This window comes from Gekko japonicus, unplaced genomic scaffold, assembly GCF_001447785.1.
Source record: "Gekko japonicus isolate JY-2015 unplaced genomic scaffold, Gekko_japonicus_V1.1 scaffold273, whole genome shotgun sequence".
Taxonomy (NCBI): Eukaryota; Metazoa; Chordata; class Lepidosauria; order Squamata; family Gekkonidae; genus Gekko; species Gekko japonicus.
In genome coordinates this window covers 1,383,695-1,393,628 of record NW_015167539.1, presented here as the reverse complement: position 1 = coordinate 1,393,628, position 9,934 = coordinate 1,383,695, and positions in this window count along the sequence as shown.

The window sequence follows — 9,934 nt, the reverse complement described above, 5'->3', positions numbered from 1 at the left end:
CCATTCATCATCTCTCTGGAAGAGCAATATCATTCACTACCTGTCTGGACAGATGAAATTAGGTGTTTATGAACCAGACTAGCCCCCCAGGGGTGTTGCAGGAAAGCAATTAAATAGCTGTGTGTTATAATATTGCTGCCAGTCAAAGATGTTTCCGCTTATCTCTCTTTTTCCCCAAAATTTATTTTCTAGTTTGGAAAATTAACCTTCCCACCTTAGCTTTCTTTCTTTCTTTCTTTCTTTCTTTCTTTCTTTCTTTCTTTCTTTCTTTCTTTCTTTCTTTCTTTCTTTCTTTCTTTCTCAGTACCTGCCTGGTAATCCACCTGAATTGGTAAGAGGGGTTCATTTATATATGAAGAATTACTCCCCACCACATCCCCTGCCTGTTTTCTAGACAGGAAGACCACATTTCTGATGGTAAGCAACAAGGGGGAAAGTTATGAGATATTACTTTGTAGTCACCAAATATTTACAATGAAACATGCACCTTGTGTCACTATTGAATTGATTAGGTCTCAAAGCTACTGTTAGATTCCATGGGTTGCATCCAGCCATTTCTTCACTCAGCCTCACCCAATTCCCCTCATTACTACAGCCCTTGTTCCCTGTGTTTTTTTGTACAAGCAAGGCCCATGATCTCCAGCAGAGCCTCTTAGTATGCCCTGAGGAGCCCCCTCCTTCCTTTTTCACCTGCAGAGAATATGCAGCACAACCCTCACCAAACTGGTGCACCCTGTAATGATTCAGTCCTCCCAGTGACTGTAATAATTCATTGTGGATAAGCCCTAGAAGCACTAATTACAAGCTTCTCCCAAGAAGCCTGGATAAGTGATTGCTTTCACTCAAAAGTTCTTAATTAACCTGTAAAGTTTTGGAGCCTGCACTTTCAAGCCACTTCACCTGGAAATTGTACTGCAGGTGCAGGCAGGAAGCAACAGGATGCCTAAGCAACTGTGCAATGCTCTCTTCTCCTTCCGTGTGATCAGGCCCATAGCAACGGGTGATAAAGGGGTAATGACCACAGAAATATATCATGTCTCACCACTGAATTTCCAGATTTAATTTTTTAAAAATGTCACCAGCTCTTTTTATTGCAAGGGTACCACGAGAAATGTGCACATAGTTTCTGGCCAGATCGCCTGGGAAAGAATGGAGGAGGGGGAAGCTCCATGCTCTGGTGCTGAGTCAGTTAACCCTTTCCTAACCCAATTCATTTTCTTCTGGTCTGTCCTATCCCCTTTTCTCCCTGGGTCAGGTTCCTGGCCGAATGTTGGCAACTGGCAGGAGACTCGGGAGCAAAGAAATTCAATGTGCCGATGCTCCTAGCATTATGTCATGTCTGGCATGAACCAGAAGTGGCAATACCATGTTGGGACAACACTCTGGGATCTACCATACCTTCAGTGTACTCCTAGATCCTTTGATGCTGACAGGAATGGCTCCCTACCAATGCTCCCTCTACGGTGTGGAGTCTTATGAGCAAAAATTATACTTTGTGAGCTACTGGCATTAAGGTTGTGAGCAAGCGATTCAGCTACTGCATAAAATAGTTTGCTCTGGAGCCATCCTTCCTGAGCTAAGACAAAAAATATGTGAGCCAGAAGCTAAAAAACTGTGAGCTAGCTCACACCAACTCAGCTTAGAGGGAACATTGCTCCCTACCCTCCTCTAAGTGACAGCCCTTCAAATACTTAAAGAGAGCAATCATGTCCCCCTTCAACCTCCCCTTTGCCAGAGTAAACATTCCCAAGTCCCTCAGCCTTTCCTCATAGGGCTTGGTCTACAGGCCCCCAATCATCCTCCTTGCTCTCCTCTGCATCCACTCCATTCTGTCCACATCCTTTTTGAAGTGAGGCCTCCAGAACTGCATACAGTACTCCAGGTGCAGCCTGACCAATGTGGTGTACAGCATGGCTATACAAACACAATATATACCATGAGATGGCAACCAATATATACAGGCTCTTCTTTAAAGTTACTGATAAATAATACACTGGTGCTCAGTGTAACTTATATTATCCTTGTTGTTTATATTGGTTGCAATCTCATGGTATATATTGTGTTTGCATTGGGTTAACTGTCCATGAGCCTGTAATTTGAAGTGGTACAGCATGGTTTTGACATTTTGTGATCTGAAGGTTATGCCTCTGTTGATACACCCAAGACCACAATTGCCTTTTTTTGTTGCTGCATCATACTGACTGCTCATATTTAGTTTGCAGTCCACCCATACCCCAAGATCTTGTTCACACACACTGCTGCTACCCAGAAATGTGTCCCCCATCCAGTATGCATGTTCTTTATTTTTGTTACCCAGATGTAGAACTCATCATTTATCCTTGTTGAATTGCATCTTGTTCACATCCACCCACTTTTCCAGTGTGTTCCGATCTCATTGAATTCTATTTCTATCTTCTGGTGTGTTCACTACTCCTCCCAATTTGGAGTCACCTGTAAATTTAATGAGTAGTACCTCCACCCCCTCATCTAGATCATTTATAAAAATATTGAAAAGTACTAGGCCCAGAACTGAGCTCTATGGCACCCCACTGGACAGCTTCTTCCAGTCAGATGAAATGTGACTGACAAGTATGGGTGCAGTTCTCTAACCAGTTTCCTATCCACTAAACTACCCTAGGGTCCACAGTCCTGTAGTTTACCCATCAGAACGCCATGGGTACCCTGTCAAAATCTTTACTGGAATCCAGATAAACAACATTGACGGCGTTCCCACAATCCAGTAAACTTGTCACTTGGTCAATGAAGGAAACGAGGTTGATCTGCCAGGACCCATTGAAGACAAATCTGTGCTGACTTCCCTGGATTACCAAATTGTCCTTCAGATGCTTGCAGATTTACCCCTTTTAAAATCTGTCCCAGTATATTTCTTGGGTCAGAGGTCAGACTGATGGACCTGTAATTTCCTGGGTCATCTTTCCTCCCTTTTTTGAAGATTGGGATAACATTTGCCCTCCTCCAGTCTTGTGGCATGTCTTGTGGACAAAGGCTCTGCAAGGTCTCTAGAAAGTTCTTTGAGCACTCTTGAGTACACACCATCTGGCCTGGGTGATTTGTACTCATCCAGTGCAACCAGATGCCTCAACAACTTCTACATGACCCCATGGACCACATCACGCCAGGCCCTCCTGTCTTCCATCGTCCTCCAGAGTTTGCTTAATTTCATGTTTGTTGCATCAATAACACTGTCTAACCATCTCATCCTTTGCTGTCCCCTTCTTCTGTAAACTTCAATCTTTCCCAGCTTCAGGGTCTTCTCCAGTGAGTGCTCCCTTCTCATTTGGTGGCCAAAGTATTTGAGCTTCAGCTTCAATATCTGGCCTTCCAAGGAACAATCAGGGTTGATTTCTTTTAGGATTGGCTGATTTGATCTTCTTGCAGTCCAGGGGACTCTCAAGAGTCTTCTCCAGCACCATAATTCAAAAGCATCTATTCTTCGGCACTCAGCCTTCCTTATAGTCCAACTCCCACAGCCATACAGTAATACTGAAAATACCATTGCTTTAACCATACAGACTTTTGTTGGCAGGGTGATGTCTCTACTTTTTATTATGCTGTCTAGGTTTGCCATAGCTTTCCTCCCAAGGAACAGGCATGTTTTAATTTCATGGCTGCAGTCACCGTCTGCAGTGATCTTGGATCCCAGGAACATGAATTCTGTCACTGCTTCCATGACTTCCCCTTCTATTTGCAAGGAGTGATGGAGCTGGATGCCATGATCTTAGTTTCTTGATGTTAAGTTTCAAGCCAGCTTTTGCACTCTCCTCTTTGACCCCTAGCAAGAGCCTCTTAAGATCCTCTTCACTTTCTGCCATTAGAGTGGTATCGTCTCCATATCTGAGGTTGTTGATGTTTTTCCTGGCAATCTTAATTCCGTTTTGTAATTCATCCAGGCTGGCATTTCACATGATGTACTCTGCATATAATAAGCAGGGTGACAATATACATCACTGTCATACTCCTTTTCCTATTCTAAACCAATCAGTTTTTCCATATCCGGTTCTAACTGTCGCTTCTTAATCCTAATACAGGATTCTCAGGAGACATGTGAGGTAGTCTGGTACTCCCATCTGTTTAAGGATTTGCCATAGTTTTTTGTGATCCACACAATCAAAGGCTTTAGCATAGTCAATGAAACAGAAGTAGAAGTTTTTCTGGTACTCCCTTGCTTTCTCCATAATCCAGCAAATGTTGGCAATTTGTTCTCTAGTTCCTCTACCTCTTTGAAACTCAGTTTGTACTTCTGGCAGTTCTCTATCCACGTACTGCTGAAGCCTAGCTTGTAGGATCTTGAGCAAGACCTTGCTAGCATGTGAAATGAGGGCAATTGTGTGATAGTTTGAACATTCCTTGGCATTGACTTTCTTTGGGATTGGAATGTAAACTGGATTACAGGGTACCTGACTCTTAATACAATTACATTAGTGAAAATGTATATTATCTATTTTTTGCAAACCTGATCAGCATAAGTAGTAAAAACTTCATGCACACAGCACATCCCAGGAGCTTTGTAAATCCCATAAACCTGGGTAAATTTATGCCACGTCCCTGTGTGTCATCTTCTGTTCCCTATCTGTAAAGTGAAAATATGAAGAACTATCACACAATAATTTCAGGAAGATGAATAAGAATTGTAAAATACTTTGAAAACTAACCAGGCTATAAATAGCACAATACAAATTGTTTTTGTGTTTGTTGTTGTATTAGTAGTAGTATAGTATAGTGTAGTGCAGTGTAGTGCAGTGTACTGCAGTGTAGTGTAGTAGTAGTGTAGTAACTAACAAATAGTTGTATAGTAACTAACAAATAGTAACTAACAAATGACAAGGTATTTTCTCGGTTTACTCAACATTCATATGAATACATATATTGAGAATGGAAAGTGTTTGTACATTCAAATTAATCAGAAATCTGAACAGTCTTCACTCTAGTTCTAGTGCTCCTGGCAGTAAGTCACATCTGTTTGACAGCTGTTCCTCCAGCCTGTTCTTTGCACAGTCACATCCTCCCAGATTTGTTACAGAGTAAACTGGAGTAACAGGACTCAGGTCTCGAGGCTCTACCACCACCACCATGAGTGGTATGAATTAACTCTTCTGTATAGTTCTACGGATGCTGCAGACTCTTTAGCAGTGACCCAGTGAGAAAATAGCCCACTCAGCCATAGTCTGCTCAGTCAAACTTGACAAGATTCAGAATTGTTCTTTTTAAAAAAAAAAAACTAAAATCTCATTTCACTCAGTATTTTCTGATGCCCCCATTCCTGGGTTGTTGGGGTTTTTTTGCAAGGTATTTTGGGGCCAGCAAAATCATAACCTTGCTCCTTCCAAGGCAATAGGCTCTCAAGTGGTTCCAGAAAAGGGCAAACAATCCAGTCCAGCTGTCATCTGTTAGTAGCTGATATTTACCATCAAGTGCCAAAAGTCCTCATTAGCACTCTTCTGTTGTGGGAAGCAGAGAGAGGCAGTCATGAAGGTTGATCATAATAAGCTATACTGGACAGCTTTCATGTTCACTGTAATACTGAGTGTACTATAGAACTATAACAATGTTTCCCCTATGGAATACAGTCGGTTGGCAAGTCCATAATGTGCTATAGAGGGAACTTCTTGAAACTTACATTGTTGCCAGACCTAGGGGCTGTATTTTTACATGGTACGATGAAGAGAGAAACTAATGTTGGGGTGATTTTAAAGAGATCATTATGTAGTTATGTGACCATGATCAGGCTATACCATGACAGAAACAGCGTATTTTAGTGAACAAGCATCAATGTAACCAAGCCTATGTGTCACATTCCCTCAATAGTTCACAGAATTTCTCAGTTATTGTCAACTTTTGGCTGATTTCATACGTTCTTCCAGACTTCACACATTAAAACCACTTTGCAGATCACTTCTTAGCTCTCCTCTAGATAGCACAACTGTCTGTCAGTGATGCTGAAAATGGAAGGACATTCTAGGCATGTGTTCCTTCATTCAGATCCCCTCTCAGTTTATTGAAAGGATTTCTGTTCTCTTACATTGGGGGGGGGGAAGCTTTCATGCCCACAATCACAGCCCAAATTGCAGTAGCACAGATACAGAGCCTGATACATGGGGAAGTGTTGCTGGCATGCCTCTGCTGCATTGAGAGATCAGAAACAGACCTCAGGATCACATCCTCTGTTCCAGACCCCCTCCAGGGTGAATTCTTCCCTCCCAGCTTAACCATTGGTGAAGAACTGTTGGAAAGCTGATATCAGCCATGGTCCATACTAACCAAGGTTACCTTCTGCCGCAGTTTGTTAAGCAGGTAAAAACAGGTATAGGATAGAGTTTTTTCCTGGAAGAATGGACTTTTAATGGTCCCAGTTCACTGTTTAACATAGGCAGGTCAAGAAGGAAATTGTCTACATACTGACTCAAAACACAAGCAATGAGAAGCTTGCCCTGCCACAAATTAATAAGCACATCTTTTGAAGTTAGGAATCTACATTAGATGATGACTTGGAGACTAGTCTTGGGTGAACTGACTGAGACAACTTATTTTGTAGTTTTTTTTTTTTATCCTACCCAGGAGCTCCAGATGGCATACATCATTTATCCCAGGAGCTCCAGATGGCATACATCATTCCCCCCCCTCATCCCTTTTTATCTTCACAGCAACCCTGTGAAGTAGGCTATGCTGAGGGACAATAACTGGCCCGAGGTCACCCAGCAAACTTCATGGCATAGTGAGGATCTGAACCTGGGTTTCTTTTATCCTAGTCCAATACTCTTAGTGTGTTATAGATTGCTTGAGGTCTACTCTTTTGAAAAAAATCTACCATGGTGAAACTCTTCTACCACATCAGCAGTCTTGTCCTTCCTAACAAATCACATCCATCACAGTGAATCACTGGGGATTCAGACTACTATTCTTTGTGCTTCCATCACTGAAACAAACAGTATTTTCCCCCAAGAAGGTGCAGCAACTTTCCTCCACTGTGTGGAGAGATGGTTAAAAAAAATGAAGGCACCTAAAAAATGAATCTGGGAAGAATGTGATGTGTCTGGATTAAAACAGAAATTTTCTAATCAAATTTCCTAATCAAGATTTAATACGGCTTGCTTCAGGCACCTCCTAAAGCTACCGCAATGGTTTCAATACATGCAACTTGATTTTCAGATAATATAGATTTGTTTACTTTCCTTCAAGACTCAATATGCCCTCCAATATTTGTTAAGAGATAACAGGTACCTTTGTTTTGTTGTGTTAAGTGAGAAAGCAGCAAGCTGTTCACTGTTTCAAAATGCCTGTTTGTATTCTCTGTTCCAAATGTTTGTGGTAGATAACATGTTAATAAAATCTAAACTGCAAAATAAATATGTAAATAATATATTTAAAACTACACTTAATCCCTAAAACCCCAAGTCCAGATTGCTTCAGGAAAATAGACAGATTTTGGTATTTGTAAACAGAGGGACTGTAACACAGTGGTGGAACCCATCCTATGCCTGCAGAAGACCCCAGGTTCACTCTATGCCATCTCCAGTTAAAGGGCCTAAATAGCAGCTTGGAAGGAAAATGAAGAAGCCTCATACAATGAAACCAGAAACCATGTTTGCTTTTAAATTGAAGGGAGTAATACAAATAGCTGAGCTGAAGGATGGGCATAGTCATTGAGCTAAACTAATATCAATAATTTTATAATGTTAATGATGTTCAACAATTGAATACCAGCCAAAAGGATCCACATATTCAAGCAGGAACACAAAAAGAAGAGAGAAGAGAGTGGATTTATACCCTGCCCTTCACTACCCAAAGGAGTCTCAGAGCGGCTAACAATCTCCCTTCCCTTCCCTTCCCCTCCCCACAACAAACACCCTGTGAGGCAGGTGGGACTGAGAGAGCTCTCTTGAGAACTGCCCTTGAGAGAACAGCTCTGAAAGAACAAAGACTGTGTATGTACTCTACTCAACAGCATGAAACAAAAAACCGAAGAGTTAGATAAAACTGGTAAAACATGGGCTAGAGCTTTTTCCCTGTGCATGTACAGATAAGGGATCTGGATTCCAAAGTTGTGGTTGAGGCATCTGGTCAGCCAATAATATAAAAGATAAAATGAGGGAGAATGGCACTGGAGGGACATCACATGTGGATACTTCCACAGTCATGCAAACTGTGATGTGAAGCCACACTCAAGGTAGATCACATTCAAGTCACACATGGCAGGACTGAGAATGGCAGAGCACCATACTTTGGGTTATACTGCAAGGCATAGTATTTATTTATTTATTATCAAATTTAGACCCTGCCCTCTCCGCAAAGCAGGCTCAGGGCGGCTTCCATAGAGACATAAATGCAGCTTAAAATCATACAATCATACAATTATATAAAACACCACAAATAAAACCAACATAAACACAAAGTGCTGGCGGTAATTAAAATTAGCTTATCAGATTATCAGATGGATTCCCACTGCCCAGATGTTCTCCGATGTTTCTGCTCATAATCAGCTGGAGGTTAGACCCACGGACCAGGGCTCTGCAGTAGCCCTTAATTGAATGCCTGGCGGAAGAGCTCCGTCTTGCAAGCCCTGTGGAACTGTGAAAGGTCCCGGAGGGCCCTGATATCCTCCAGGAGCTCATTCCACCAGGTAGGGCCGCCACTGAAAAGGCCCCGGCCTTGGTAGTAGCTAGCCCGGCCTCCCTCGGCCCAGGGAGGATCAACCGATTTTGAGACCCAGACCGTAGTGCTCTCTGGGGTATATACAGGGAAAGGCTTTATAGCCCGGCTATATAGGGCTTTAAAGGTAAGAACCAGCACCTTGAAGCGGATTCGGTACGCTATTGGCAGCCGGTGCAGTGTCCTCAGAGCAGGCTGGATGTGCTCCCATCTAGGGAGGCCCATCAACAGCCTGGCCGCGGCATTCTGCACTAGCTGCAGCTTCCAAATCTGTGACAAGGGCAGCCCCATGTAGAGAGAGTGTTACAGTAGTCTAGTCTTGAGGTAACCATTACTGTAGCCAGGTCAGCGCAGTCAAGGAAGGGAACCAACTGCCTAATCAGCCTAAGGTGGTAGAAGGCCGACTTAGCAGTGGCTACTACCTGGGCCTCCATAGTAAGGGAGGGATCCAGGAGGCCCCCCGAATGTCGGACATGGGATCCCCAACCCTGAACCACCCCGACTCAGGCACAGGACCTCTGTCTTCGCTGGATTCAGCTTCAGCCGACTCAGTCTAAGCCAAGCAGCCACGGCCTGCAAAGCCCAGTCCAGGTCTTCCGGTCCAGAGTCCGACCAGCCGCCCAACATCAGACAGATGAAAATTATTTGGGGGGGGGGAGGTCAGAAATATTCCTAAGTAGTAGCAATTATCACGGCTTAAATAGCAGGGATATTTAGAATGAGATTCGTCATAGTGATCACTTGTTTGAAGTAGTCAGTTGGGAAAGATGTCCTCTTTTTTGTGTTCAAAGTATGGTAACACTATGCTAAGCCCATCAACCATGATCTAACAGAGTGGTAAAAGAATGCTTTCCTGCTCCTCCACCCTTTACATGCATGGTAATGGAACATTAATCTGTTTTAGTAGTTATACACATGGAACAGAAGTTCAGGCACTGTGTTGGTGAAAGATCTAATAGCCCTTTGTAAAGGCTACTTTGATATATGACATATGATGTAATCTTTTAAATATCATTAAAAATTAGATTTATAACAAAGTAGGAAAAAGGCCCGTTGTGGAAATAAATACAACGGCCTCTAGAAAGAGGCTCTAGGCAAGTGCCCCAGCCTTGGACACTCAGGGTCAATTTGCTGTGGCGACCTCAGCAGGGTATAATGACACTGAGTCCACCATTTTCTCCAGAGGAACTGATCTCTGCTACCTAAAGAACAGTTGTAATTTTGACTGATCTCCAGCCCTCACCTGGAGATTGGCAATGATGGTTCC